Consider the following 13,783-nt stretch of genomic DNA (forward strand, 5'->3'; position numbering starts at 1 on the left):
TTTCACATCCATTCACATCTTAGTAAATTGCTAAGTGGTGATTAAATTAATCTTTCAGTAAAAAAATAAAATGCAATTATTTACAACCTTCACTTTTAAAAATGGATTTACTTATTGAATAGACAGGAGTATAATAAACAGTTTCTGTAATATAATAAAACCTCCTATGCAAATAGGTGGTTATATAAATTTATTGAATGAAAATGAAAATTTCATGATATAATATATACCCAAAGATATTTTTTAACTCTTAAAGCATGAATCATGTAACATAGTATGAAATATCCATTATTTAAATTAAAAAAAAAAAAATTAACTATAGGTTAGCATGTTTTAGGTATAAAAGTGTGGCTTGTTGCACTCACTTCCACAGTGCATAATCCTGAAAGTAGGGATAACATTTAGAGTTAAATGGTAATTTAACTCTAAATCTACAAAAACATCACACAGCTGCCTGTCATAATCATGTTGAACTAAGTTTTCAGCTCTCTATCTCTCAATGAAAATGAACTCTGAAAGAGTTCCATGTATTTACCTTTGGGAATGAAAATACATTAGAAAATTCCCCTCATTCCATTAAAAGAAAGAGCAACAAAGATTAATGGTAAACTTTTCTAGTAAAAATTTACACTGAACAAATTTGGAACTGTTCATGGACATTGAACTTCACTCCAAACAGGTGTTGGAAAGGGAGGAAAATGATTTTTTATTATTATTATTCGTGACACCTCCAAGAAGTCCATAGACTCATCACAGGAGTACACCAGCAACTCTCTGTCTTCACCACTAAGATGATTGAATGAAAAAAGCTTATTATACTTACACTTTGTTCAATTCAATTTTCTCTCAAATTTCTAATATACTGCTCAAAACAATTAGGGGATATTTTGGTTTTCTGGTAAATTATAAAAATGTAACACTTTTATTTTAAAATATTCTTAATATATACAACAGTAGAACATGCAAATGCATACAAAATCATGTTAAGACTTGTCGAAATGTGTCTTAGCCTTATTAGCATGTGGGGGTATAAAAGTGTAGCTTGTTGCACTCACTCCCACAGTGCATAATTATCACTTCAATTGTAAACTTGTGTCACCTACCACCCATTATTTTGTTAAAAATGGCAGAGCAAAGCAACATGATATCCTGGAATCCATGACTTGGACAGCCACTGGTTGATTAGAAGCTGGACAAACACAGCAAGTTATTGCTCAACGTGTCGTGTATCTCAAAGCATGATTTCGCGACTTTGGAATCGCTTTGAGATGGGAAATGTTCCAATTCCACTTACTGCAAATCACAAAAGAGCCTGAAGAATGCCAGCACAGGAACATTGCACCTAGACAAATGAGGATTGGGCTCACGCACTTTTTAGTGACGAGTCTAGGTTCAGTCTGCAACCAGATAACCAACATATCTTGATATGTTGAAACGTGAAAGAATCCAGTTTGTTCATGAAAGACCCAAATATCATCAAGGTGGGAGTTTGATGGTATGGGCTGGAATAAGTATAGGTGGCCATACTGATCTCTATTTTATTAGAAACAGTTCATTAACAGCCAAAGGTATTGCAATGAGATTTTGGAACCAATAGTTCGTCCATGTGCTGCTGCTGCAATTGGCCAAGAATTCATTTTTATTTATGGATGACAATGCTCGTCCACACTGTGCAAATTTGATACGAGTGGTTTGAGGAAGAAGGTATTGAACAAATGGACTGGCCTGGCCTGGCCTGCCTGTTCACCGGATTGTAATCCAATCGAACATGCCTGGGATGCTTTAGGTAGGCAAGTTTCTGCTCGACTAGTGCCACCACGATCGTTTCAAGAGGTATAAATTGCTCTCACAGAAGAATGGGGAATTATCCCACAAGAACTGTTTGATCATCTTATCCAGTCCATGCAACCAAGATGTACCACTGTTTTGGCTGTTAATGGAGACCATATGCCCTATTAAAAATTAACAAGCATTTTTGGCTATCCTTCTTAAAATTATTTCACACTAAAATGTATAATTTATTAAACTTGTAATAAATATCAATTATTTAAATAATATCTTATCAATAACACCTTATCCATAAGTAAGAAATATTTATTCATGTATAAAGTACCCAATAGTTATAATTACCTGACAGAAACTAAAATATCCCATTCATTTAAACACTATTTTTATAATATATCATAAAATTGGCATAAAAGTATCAAAATACAAGTGAACCTCAACTTACAAACATGATTCAATGCATTCCTTGAAATGTGTTTGCAAGTTGAATTTATTATTTTTTTTCATAAGATAGTGTTAAATGTGTATTAATGAGGTTTGAGAATTGTAAATATGGGGTTCTGTGTTCATTAGACAATCAAAAGAAAAATGTGGCATGATTCCTCACAATCCAACATGGATCTAGAATGATGGAATACATCATCACCTCTGGACACAAACCACAGAAATTTTATACAATCAAGTAGGTCTGCTCAGCTTTCCACCCATCATATTTGGTAGCCAGTTTTCTCTACAGTTATAATGGATAGCTGAAATTTCCATCAGGTTGTTCCGTTGTCTAGAGGTCATGTGCATAAATGACCCTCTCCTGGTGACTTCAAAAAGGACACAAGTGCAAATTTCATTACTTTTGTGTTCTCATCCTCAGCAGTTGCAAACAAATTTGTAACTGATAGTACAAGAAACAAAGTGTGTAGGAGGGAGTGACAATCTATAAAAGTCAATCGACTTTCTCTGCTTATCAGTTCAAAAAGTTTTGAAGAGTACCTACCTGTGGGTAGGTACGCCATTTTCTCGTGTACATGAGAAAATGGGGTTGTACCCCATTAATGCTTTTTATTTCCCATAGGGAGTGGCAAGGCAGTTTTAGTCCTAAATTTTGAAGACTGAGGGGAAATATGCAACCTGAGATTGCATATATATATATATAATTGACAAAATCTAAATTATTGTCAGATGTGAAAATTATACCTGCATTCATTTCTAGAATCAACCTTAAAAAAATAAGCTCAATACTAATATCTACTATATAATATATATTGAGATAATTTTTTTTATATCACACAAAAAAAAGTTCTGAAAATTTCCTGTAGTTTCAAGTAGTAACAAATGCAAAAACACCATAAAATATGTAACATATGAAGTGAATGTTTTTGTCTTCCACAATATACTATCAAACTTGTATTTAGCTGCAAGACTGATGAGAGTAAAATTGGCTATGTTTTTGTTCATTTTCATACATAGCAATACATTGGAAGACTTGTATTCCTCCAGCCATTGTAATAAATATGAACAAAAATTCACATAGGTGTTTTTTAACACATGGCAAATGAGTTTAAAATTTGCAAACCATTAAAAATCAGTTTGTAGTTAATGTTTCAAGTTTTGTTCAAGTGGCATTGTAAACCCGCTAACTGCACGTTATATGTTTTAATAAGTAGTTAAAAAAAGTGTTATCTTTTGGGAAAATCCAATAATTTTAATCAAAAGAAAATCGTTTTTAACAAGACAATTAAATCACAAGATTGGTTATTACCAATCTTGGGATTTGATTCCACTCATGTCTACTGAATAGCTTTTATACGCTTATGAATCCCATCATTTCAAAACCATAATTTTGACCAGGAAAAGTAAAATAAATGAAGTATAATAAAATGTAAAAAATAAAATGCATATCTATACTTGAATATACAAATTGAATATTAAATATACTTGAATATCTTCAGTTACAGATATATATAAAGGTACCTGAGGCAAATAAGGCCCGCCTTATTTAAAATTTGAATAAGTTAGACAATTGTTTAGATTAATTGAAACAACAGTGTTCATATTAAAGTTTGTATTATCAGATTATATGAAGAGCCAAAGGCTTCAATTCGACGACATATGACTTGTTTAAGTTAAGGGATATTACATCCCATATCGTTTCTTAGCCGAATAAGAAACTCAAAGAGTTACATGCCGAATATAGTAGAAACTATATAAAGTTCGGCGATTGCTGCTGTATCCAGGTATTTGCTTACGCTTGGAATTGCCGAACTTTATATAGTTTCTACTATATTCGGCATGAAACTCTGAGTTTCTTATTCGGCTAAGAAACGATATGGGATGTAATATCCCTTAACTTAAACAAGTTTGTATTATCACTAATTAAAAAAAACACAAATAAGAACAATTCTTACAGTAATTTATATTTTAACCAAGTCTAAAAAACACCTTGTGTGGGCCTTATTAAACCATAGTAGTTTAATAAAGCCCTTGAACAAAATTAAATATTTAAAAAAGAATATAACAATTATTAGCTTAAGAACAGTAATAAGGGCATACAAATACGCCACATTCTTCTTTGGTGAGGCCAACACACACTTCATGGTACCATTTAAGACACCGTGTGCATTGCCTCATATCAGTAACCTTTTCTTCTCTGCATTCATGGCAATACCACCCCCTCTGTTGACACTGTTTGTTCCTTTATTTTTTGGTTGCAGACTTATCTTTCTTACCATCTTTTTCTTTGAAAAGATCTTTGGTCACTCTCTGGCCCTTGTAATTTAACACTTTTCTTCGTGGTGTTGCCTTTACAACTGCATAATTTGGCATTGGCATTAACTCCTGAAACGATGACTTCAAAGAGTTTCTTTGTTTTTAGATTTGCTAATGGAATATCATCATCGGAGTTATCTGAATCACTAGATGGAGGATTAGGACATGTCCTTACAGGTACTGTTATTGATGCAGCCTCCTCATTATTAAAGAAATAGAGTCGAAGCAGACGATGTTGATGTCTTGGCTGATAGACACAAGACTTGGGCTCGGTGTTAGAAGAATCGGAGTCGTAGATAATTGGACGCCTGCTAACATTCAACCCAGAAGTAGTCGGAATTGGTGAAATATCTTGAGGATCCTCTTCAGTTCTCACACTTAGAGATTGCAGCTCAAAAATTTCAGTTAATACAGATGGTGCAAATGCTTCTTCAGGAATGGCGTCAGGATTAAACGGATACAGGCCCATTGCTCTGACTCCACTAATGATTATTACTGTGGGTCATACACTTGACCAGACTTTACTGAGAACTATATTAAAACATGCTTTGGTCAGGCTTCAATCAGGGTTTTGGTACATGAACAACATGAGTTCTTGATCCCAATGATGCTCGAAAGACTAGTAGACAGCTTTGTCTAGAGGCTGTTGTTCGGGAATGGTGTTTGGAGGAAGGCAGTACAGCAAAATATTCTCTGCAGCATCAACGATGCCCCATCAAAAATCAGGAGCTTTATTTTTTCCAAGATGGATAATGAAGTCAATGAATAACGTTGTAATCATGCTCCCCTTTGGTGCCATTCTTACTAAACTTCCAGGAGGCAAATTATCATCGAACTCAGGCTTGTGCCTTTTACCTTTGAAGACAATCATAGGGGGAAATAGTAGACCCTATTGCATTTACACAACCAACAACAGTGACATGAAAGAGTTTGAGAACAGGAATCAAACCTTGGAGATTCAGTGGCAAACTCTGAAGAAAACATTGATTGATTCTGCCAGAGAGGCATGTGGTGAGGTTGTCTGCAAGGAGAAAAAAATCAGAACTCCCTGGTGGACACAGGAAGTTAAAGAGGCAGTGAAGAAAAAGAAGAAAGCATATCAAAAGTTCCTGTCAAATAAGTCAGCTTGTGCTCTTAGAGAATATAGAGACAAATGCAAGAATGCTAAACACTGTGTAAAACTAGCTAAACAAAAGTCATGGGAGGACTTTGGCAAGAATATAGAAAATAAATATCAAGAAGGTGGCAAAATATTCTGGAGGTTATTGAAGAAGCTTAGGAATGGAGGAAAGAGTGTAAAAGGAGTTAGAGATGATAAAGGTGACATGAAAACAGGAGAAAAAGATATGCTTGAAGCATGGAGTAATTACTTTGAAAAACTGCTAAATGAAACAAGCAGTGATGATAGCACAGTGGTAAAAAACACTGACCAGGCATGCAGTCAGGAATACATATCCTTACCTGAAGTAGAAAAAGCCATCAAAGGCTTGAAATGTGGAAAGGCAGCAGGAGTAGATGATATTCGACCAGAAATGCTGAAGTATGGTGGTATAAGTCTTACAGTGGCTGCACTGCATAGTTCAGAAAGCCTGGACAGAGGGACGAATTCCCGATGATTCGAGTAGAGCTCTCATGGTACCCATATATAAAAAGGGAAATAAAACTGAATGTGAGAATTACAGAGGTATTTCCCTACTGAGTGTTCCTGGCAAGATCTATGCAAGTATACTTGAGAAACGGTTGAGAAGAATTGTGGAAGAAAAGCTTGGTGAAGAACAAGCTGGATTCAGGCCAAATAGAGGCTGTCAGGATCAGATCTTCACTTTACGACAAATAGTCAAGAAAGCATGGGAATATAACAAAGATATGTATTTAAGTTTTGTCGATTTGGAAAAGGCATATGACAAGGTGCCAAGAAAGAAACTATTCAATACGCTACAGTTATATGGTGTGAATGGGGCATTATATCAAGCAATACTTAGTCTTTATTTGAGTTGTAAGTCAGCAGTTAGAATTGAAGGAAATACAGGAAGATGGTTTAATGTTAAATCTGGTGTCAGACAAGGATGTACATTATCCCCTCTGTTATTCATTATCTATGTGGATCAACATTATGAAGGAAAGTGGTATTAAACATGATATCAAAATCGGAGATGTTAATGTCAGCTCTTTGCTTTATGCGGATGATGTTATACTTCTAAATAAATCCGCTACAAGTCTGCAAGATTCTCTGACTAAATTGAATAGCTGTTGTAATAGATATGGTATGAAGGTCAGCAATAAAAAGATAAAGACAATGAAAATAGGCAGAATCATTGAAAATGTCAACTGTGTTGTGAATGGAGAACCTGTGGAACAAGTAAAACATTTCGGCTACTGAGGCACGATTTTTACTGAAGATAGTAAATTAAATATAGAAATAGACAACAGAATCAGCAAAGCTGGTATGGTGGGAAGTCAATTGAATAAATTCATTTGGAATAAGAGAGAAATTAGTCGGAACACTAAATTAGCTGTATACAAGACAGTGTTCCAACCAGTTTTAACTTATGGATCTGAGAGCTGGGTCAGAAATAAGACACTTGACCAAAGGCTAGAGACAGCAAATATGAGAGTCCTGAGAAAGATTATAGGCGTGAACAGATGGCATCAATGGCAATATCATATTAAAAACGAGGATATTAGGAAAGAACTTGACATTGTCAGCATCCAGGAATGCGTTAACAGAGCTAATCTCAGGTGGTATGGTCACCTAAACAGAATGGGCGAAGAAAGATTAGCAAAACAAGTGTTCTCTGCCAGGTTGGCAGCAAAACGACCCAGAGATAGACCAAGATATAGGTGGATTGATAAGGTACAAAGTGCCTTAGACAATAGAAATATAAGATCTGATAATGTTGGAGTCTTGACAAGTAACAGACTGATTTGGAAGAAAATTGTAGATAGGAAGTTAGTAATAATGTAATTTTTTTCATGTAGTACTATCATATCCTGTACATCCCTTGGGGATACATGACAAGAATTTGATGATGATGACAACAGTGACATTCTTGGCATGTTCTGAAGCGACCATATGTACTCACCTTTTTTGCACTAAGACTGCCTGCTGATTATGTATTGTAAGACGACATCCATGTTGTAGAGTCGTTCTGGATGATTATTAAGGTCCAACTTCTCAAAGCTTCTCGACTACATCGAAGTGCTGCTTCGCTATGGCTTTATTTAGTTTGTGAGCTCAAGCAGGATTCAAAAATTGAGCTTTACATTTAGAAATTGTTGGGTTTTTCTTTAAAAATAACTTCAACCAATCTTTTCCTCCGAGACCACTTTCTTTATTGAAGTTATTCCTAATTTCATTTTGTTTGCAAAATATAAAAGTTTGCTAACGTATACCTTTCGGAGTTAAAGGGACACCAACTGAAGCAAACTTTACTATTCTTTATACCAAGTTCTTTTGTTAGCACAGTATTTCTTCCTAATCTTTTTGTGATCTTCTGTCTTTAAATGGTTCCTCAATGTTATTCTAGGTACTCCATAGTGTTCTGATGCTGCACGTTGTGATAGTTGTCTTCTTTGCACAGCTTTCATAGTTGCTTCTAGTCTTTCATCAGTCCAAAGACCCCCATTTCTTCTTAACTTCTGACATTTTCAGAGGCCTTTAGCAAAAAAATAAGTTATGTGCAATCACCAAAAAATAAAATCATAAATTATAGCAGTTTAATAAGGCCCTCAACAAATTTACTGGGCCTTATTAACCGCCACAAACTAGATTAGATCACATCTATTTTCACGTAAAATATGAATTCAAATCAATTAAAACATTTTTTATCATAAAACTGAATGTTCAAAGAACAATTTAAATATAAAAACTGTGAAAAGAACAATATTTTTAATTAAAACTTACGAATTATTGTGGTGTAATATTATTAAACAGGAAGACGCAACCACCTCTCACAAAGATCTATGTCAAACTGACACAATACAGTCGCTAGACAATATGGCACCACTGCTTATTGCGTCCTCTGTGTGTAAGAAACCAAACAGGTGCAACTTACCATAAATGTGATTTTTTTTAAAACAGGCTTTATTAGACGCTGGGCCTTATTTGCCTCAGGTACCTTATACATACATATACCTGTACTGTACTTGAAGTAGAAAATGTTATAACAAACCTGTGATGTAGAAAGACAGATGGAGTAGATATTTGTCTAGAAATGCTAAAATATGGAGGGATAGAAAGTTTTAGTGGCTACAATGCATAATTCAGAAGGCCTGGACAGAGGGATGAATTTCAGATGATTGAAGTAGAGCTCTCATAGCACCCATATATATATATATATATATATATATAAAGGGAAATAAAACAATGTGAAAATTGTAGAGAAATTTCTCTGAGTGTTCCTGGTAAGATTTATGCAAGTATTCTTGAGTAACAGCTAAGAAAAAATTAAGACGCTTGGAGAAGATATCAAGCTAGGTTCAGGCCAAACAGCAGTTCTCAGGATCTGTATTTAAGTTTTGTAGATCTGGAAAATTCATATGACAAGGCGCCAAGAGGAAAGCTGTTCAAAACATGCCAGTTATATGGTGTAAATGGGACATTACAGCAAGCAATACATAGTCTCTATTTGAGTTGTAAATCAGGAGTTAGAATTGAAGGAGGCACAGGAAAACGGTTTGATGTTATCAGGTATGCAACAAGGGTATACATTATCTCCACTGTTATTCATCTAAATTGATCACATTATGAAGGAAATTGGTATTAAATCTGATATCAAAATTGGCAATGTTAATCTTAGGTTTTGCTTTATGCAGATGTTATAATTCTGAATAAATACAGTACAAGTCTGCAAAATTCCCTGACTAAATTTAATTGTTGTATTAAATTTGGTATGAAAATAAGCATTAAAAATACAAACACAATGAAAATAGGCAGAAACATTGAAAACATCAACTGCACCCTGAATGGAGAAGCTATACAAAAAGTAAAATATTTCAGATATTTAGTCACAATTTTTAGTGAAGATGGCAAATAAAATTTGGAAATCGCAGAATTAGCAAAGCTGGTATGGTAGGAAGTCGACTGAATAAATTTATATGAAATAAGAGAAAAATTAATCAAAATACTAAACCAGCTGTATACAAGACAGCATTCAAACCAATTTTAACTCATGGCTCTGATAGCTGGGTTAAAAATAAAACTCTTGACCAAAGACCAGATTCCTGAGAAAAATAAGGGGACTGAACAGATAGCATCAATGGCAGCATCATATTAAAAACGATGCTATCAGGAAAGAACTTAACATTGTTAGCATTCAGGAATGTGTTAGCAGAGCTAATCTCAGGTGGTATGAGCACTTAAACAGAATCAGAGAGGAAAGATTAGTTAATATGTTCTTTGCCAGGATGGCAGAAAAAAGACCCAGAGAATAATCAACCAAGATGTAGGCAGATTGATTACAGTAAAAAGTGTCTTAGAAGACAGAAATATAAGATCTGATAATATTGCAATGTTGATGGATAATAGGCTAATCTGGAGGAAAATTGTTGACAGGAAGTTAGTAATGATGTAACTTTTCATGTAGTACTGTTATAAGATCCTGAGGGTATATGTCAAGAATTTTAAAAAGATATAAGCAGAAATGTTGAAAGCATCAAGTGCATCCTGAATGGAAAACCGACAGAACAAGTCAAAATTTTCAGCTATTAGTGAATGTGGCAAATTTACTATGGAAATAACATCGCTTGTTATGGCATGGAATCAACTGAATAAATTTATATAGAAAAAGAGAGAAATTAATCAAAACACTGAACTAGCCGTATACAAGACGGTATTCAATCCTTGTTCACAGCTAATCTAAGAAAGTACTTAGATGGTGTCACTTATATAGAATGGGAAGGAAAAGTCAGCAAAACAGGTGTTTCATAGCAAAAAAAAAAAAAAATCTAGGTCAAGGTACAACAGTATTGTAATCCTGACAAGAATAATTTAGAGGAAAATTGTCAATAGAAAGTTTAGTGATAATATTGTAATCCCGACAAGAATAATTTGTAGAAAAATTGTCAATAGGAAGTTTAGTAATAATGTATACTTTTCATGTAGTATTATCATAGTATTTTGTGAACTCCTTAAGGGTATCTAAGAGATGATGGCAGCTTTGTTTATTCACATAAACATTTTTCATAACCAGAAAAATGGAAGACACCTCCTTTGACATCAGAAGATATTCCCATACCTTGGATTATCATTCAGTAACATAAAAAAAATCAAGCAAACCTGTTTTTTGGATCCTATAAGCTATGTACAACAACATGCCAGCAAGTCATCTTATGCAGACTTTGCATCCCACAAAACTTATATTAAGCATAGGAACTGAATGCGGGTGACTGAAATGAATTTGGTTTGGAAGTATTCACTGATTATTCAAATAGGTAATAATTTGTCTGCTCCAGTTTTAAAATTTAGCATCAACATCTTCCTTTTAATCTCCCAAAATTTACTGCCATTCTTTTAACACAATACCCCCCCCCCCCCAAATCTGTTATTTTGTCATATCACATCTTAATGCAATAATTTCACTCCTTCACCCAAAAAGCCCTGATTTTTAGGTGAAGGAGTGAAAAATGAAGAGTCAATGTCATATGACATAGAGGCAGTGTTAAATTGTGACACTTCCAATAAACAATTATCAAATACTATTTTAGTACTAATTGAGAATTTCATCAAAAATACATATGTTTGAAATTCAATCTGAATTTATCTTTTAGTTGGATTAAATTCAATAAAAGTACTGTCTATAATAAGAAGTCATTTTTACATGTTTTATGTAGGTGATGTAATGCACCCATTCATTATTTTCACTGTATAAGTTCCTTTGGCTATTTTTTGCATGTCACTGCAGAAAAAGTAGAGCAGCAATTAGTCTACAAAAAATCACAATGTTATAGACTTCTGAGTAGATATAGAGTGGGATAATGAAACATTCTGTTTACCTTTATTAGATGTAACTGCAATAATTTTGTGCTCTCCTACTCCTGGAGAATGAAAAGTCGTTATAATGCATTTTCTTCTTGTAGAAAAACTTATATGCTGGTTAAACATGATTATTAAATACTTAAGGAATTGACAGCGTATACTAGAATATAAATTAAATCAAACATTAATATATACTTTCCAATATTTCAGCAATGTCACATTGCCATCTTCATGGGAATTTAAGATAAAGACACGTGCAAGCAGGAGTACTACACAACAGCAAATGAGAAACGAAAAGTCCTGATGGTGTCCCCTAGCGGGCTATATTAGTTGTTCTTGGCCTTTGGGCTGAAGTTCTCCTAATGTATGTTTACCAAATTTGGGGCAGTCTCATGCATCCAAATTTGTTGAGGTTTGTCATGTTCCTAAGGGCTGAGGCTGATTCCATGAATAGTCTTTCATATTTGAACTTGCTGCGGTGTATTACTGTGGCGAGTATCCAGAGCATGGTCTGCAAGCCCAGAGTGGCTGTACTGGTGAAATCGAATGTAGTCCTTGTGTTCTGAGATTCTGATATTTGCTGTCCTGCCTGTTTGGCCAAAATAGGACAATTTACAGCTGCAAGGGACCTGGTATACACCAGGTAGATCTAGGGCATAGATGGCGAACCTATGGCACGCGTGCCAGAGGTGGCAAGTCAACGATTTACAGGTGATATCCTTTTTTATATGCTTATAAATTATTCAACCTTTTTTTTTTTTTTTAATTGTTACAATACGTACAAGTTAAATTTTGTTTTATACAAGAAAGCAGCTATGAAGACAGCTGCTCTCTTTTGAGCAGGCATAGGAACTCACACATGCATTATATGGCATATTTCAATTCTTGGTAGAATTTTATTTGAAGTCAGCCTTTGTGATCTGTCATAATGACATCGAGAATTTCAAATGCAATAAAATAAACACAACTATTTCATGTAATAGTTGTGTTTATTAAATTAGACAAGAGTTTTTAGTTAGATACTGTGTTTCCAGTGCAACATATGGTTTTTCTTGAGTCTATACAGCGTAGTTTCTGTGAGAGGGGGACATGTGATTCATTAGTTAGTGCTGTTTTTATTACAGCTGTCTCTAATAATTGCACTATCTGTTGAGAAATGTATTATATAGACTGCAAAAGCCTCCGTACCTTAATCAGGGATACAATAAAACTATGTGTTTTTCTTGCATCTCCAATATAATGGCTGTTGGGGGGAGGGTGTGTTGTTAACCGCCGGGAGCGAGTTACTATCACCTCGCCTCGACGTGAACATGTTTAAACATTTTTCGTGTGCAAGGCACATGCAATACTTTTTAATGTATTTTTTTTTTCATAAAGTAAAATCAGGGATGCCAGTTATACGCAAGGGCGAGTTATTTTCGACTAAATATGGTAAGTGTTTTGCCGACAAGTTGACACCCTTGCTCAGCTAAGTTACAATGCATAAATATTTTTCTCACTACTGTTATTTTTTTTTTTTTTCAAACCAACATAATGAAAATCGATTTAATAATACAATAATCAATTTTACACTGAATAGCATTATAAATTTATATACAAATAAATATTATAAATAAAATAAAATATTATTTATAAAATTATAATTATTTATGAAATATTATAAACAAATAAACATATATTATAAATAAATAAAGTTAGATTAATTTTCTATTAATTTTTCCCCTATTAAAAACTGCCTAGCACGTCAGCAAATCAATTGATAAATTTTTGGCATGCACTGGGCACGTCAGCAACTCGATTTGTAAATTTTGGGCACACGCACATAAAAAGGTTCACCACCACTGGTCTAGTGGAAGTGGTTGGTGTTTAGTGGAGTGGATAAGGGATGCCAATTTTCTATATGGTCTGTAACAAGAGGTCAAGTCATGTTTTTTTAGGATTTTGTTGATTTTTTCCGAGGTACCTTGAATGTAGGAATTGGTGATGGATTTAGAGTAATATTTTTTGTGAAGGAGAGGGAGGGTTGTGGATTACTGGTTTTAGTATTTTTTGGGGGGGGGGAGGTAGCCATTGGCTGAGAAAGTGTTAAGGATGTGATTTAGTTCAGTGGTTAGGACATTGTCATTTGAACAGATTAGTTTAGCCCTATTGAATAGTGTCTTAATAACTCCATATTGTTGTGTGTGTGTGGGAGGGGGATTGTTGGTGAATATATCTGACTGTATGGGTAGGTTTTCCGTAAACTGAGAAAACCAAGGT

This window comes from Typopeltis vanoorti, chromosome 13, assembly GCF_054136105.1.
Source record: "Typopeltis vanoorti isolate ZY-2024b chromosome 13, IOZ_Tvanoo_1.0, whole genome shotgun sequence".
Taxonomy (NCBI): domain Eukaryota; kingdom Metazoa; phylum Arthropoda; class Arachnida; order Uropygi; family Thelyphonidae; genus Typopeltis; species Typopeltis vanoorti.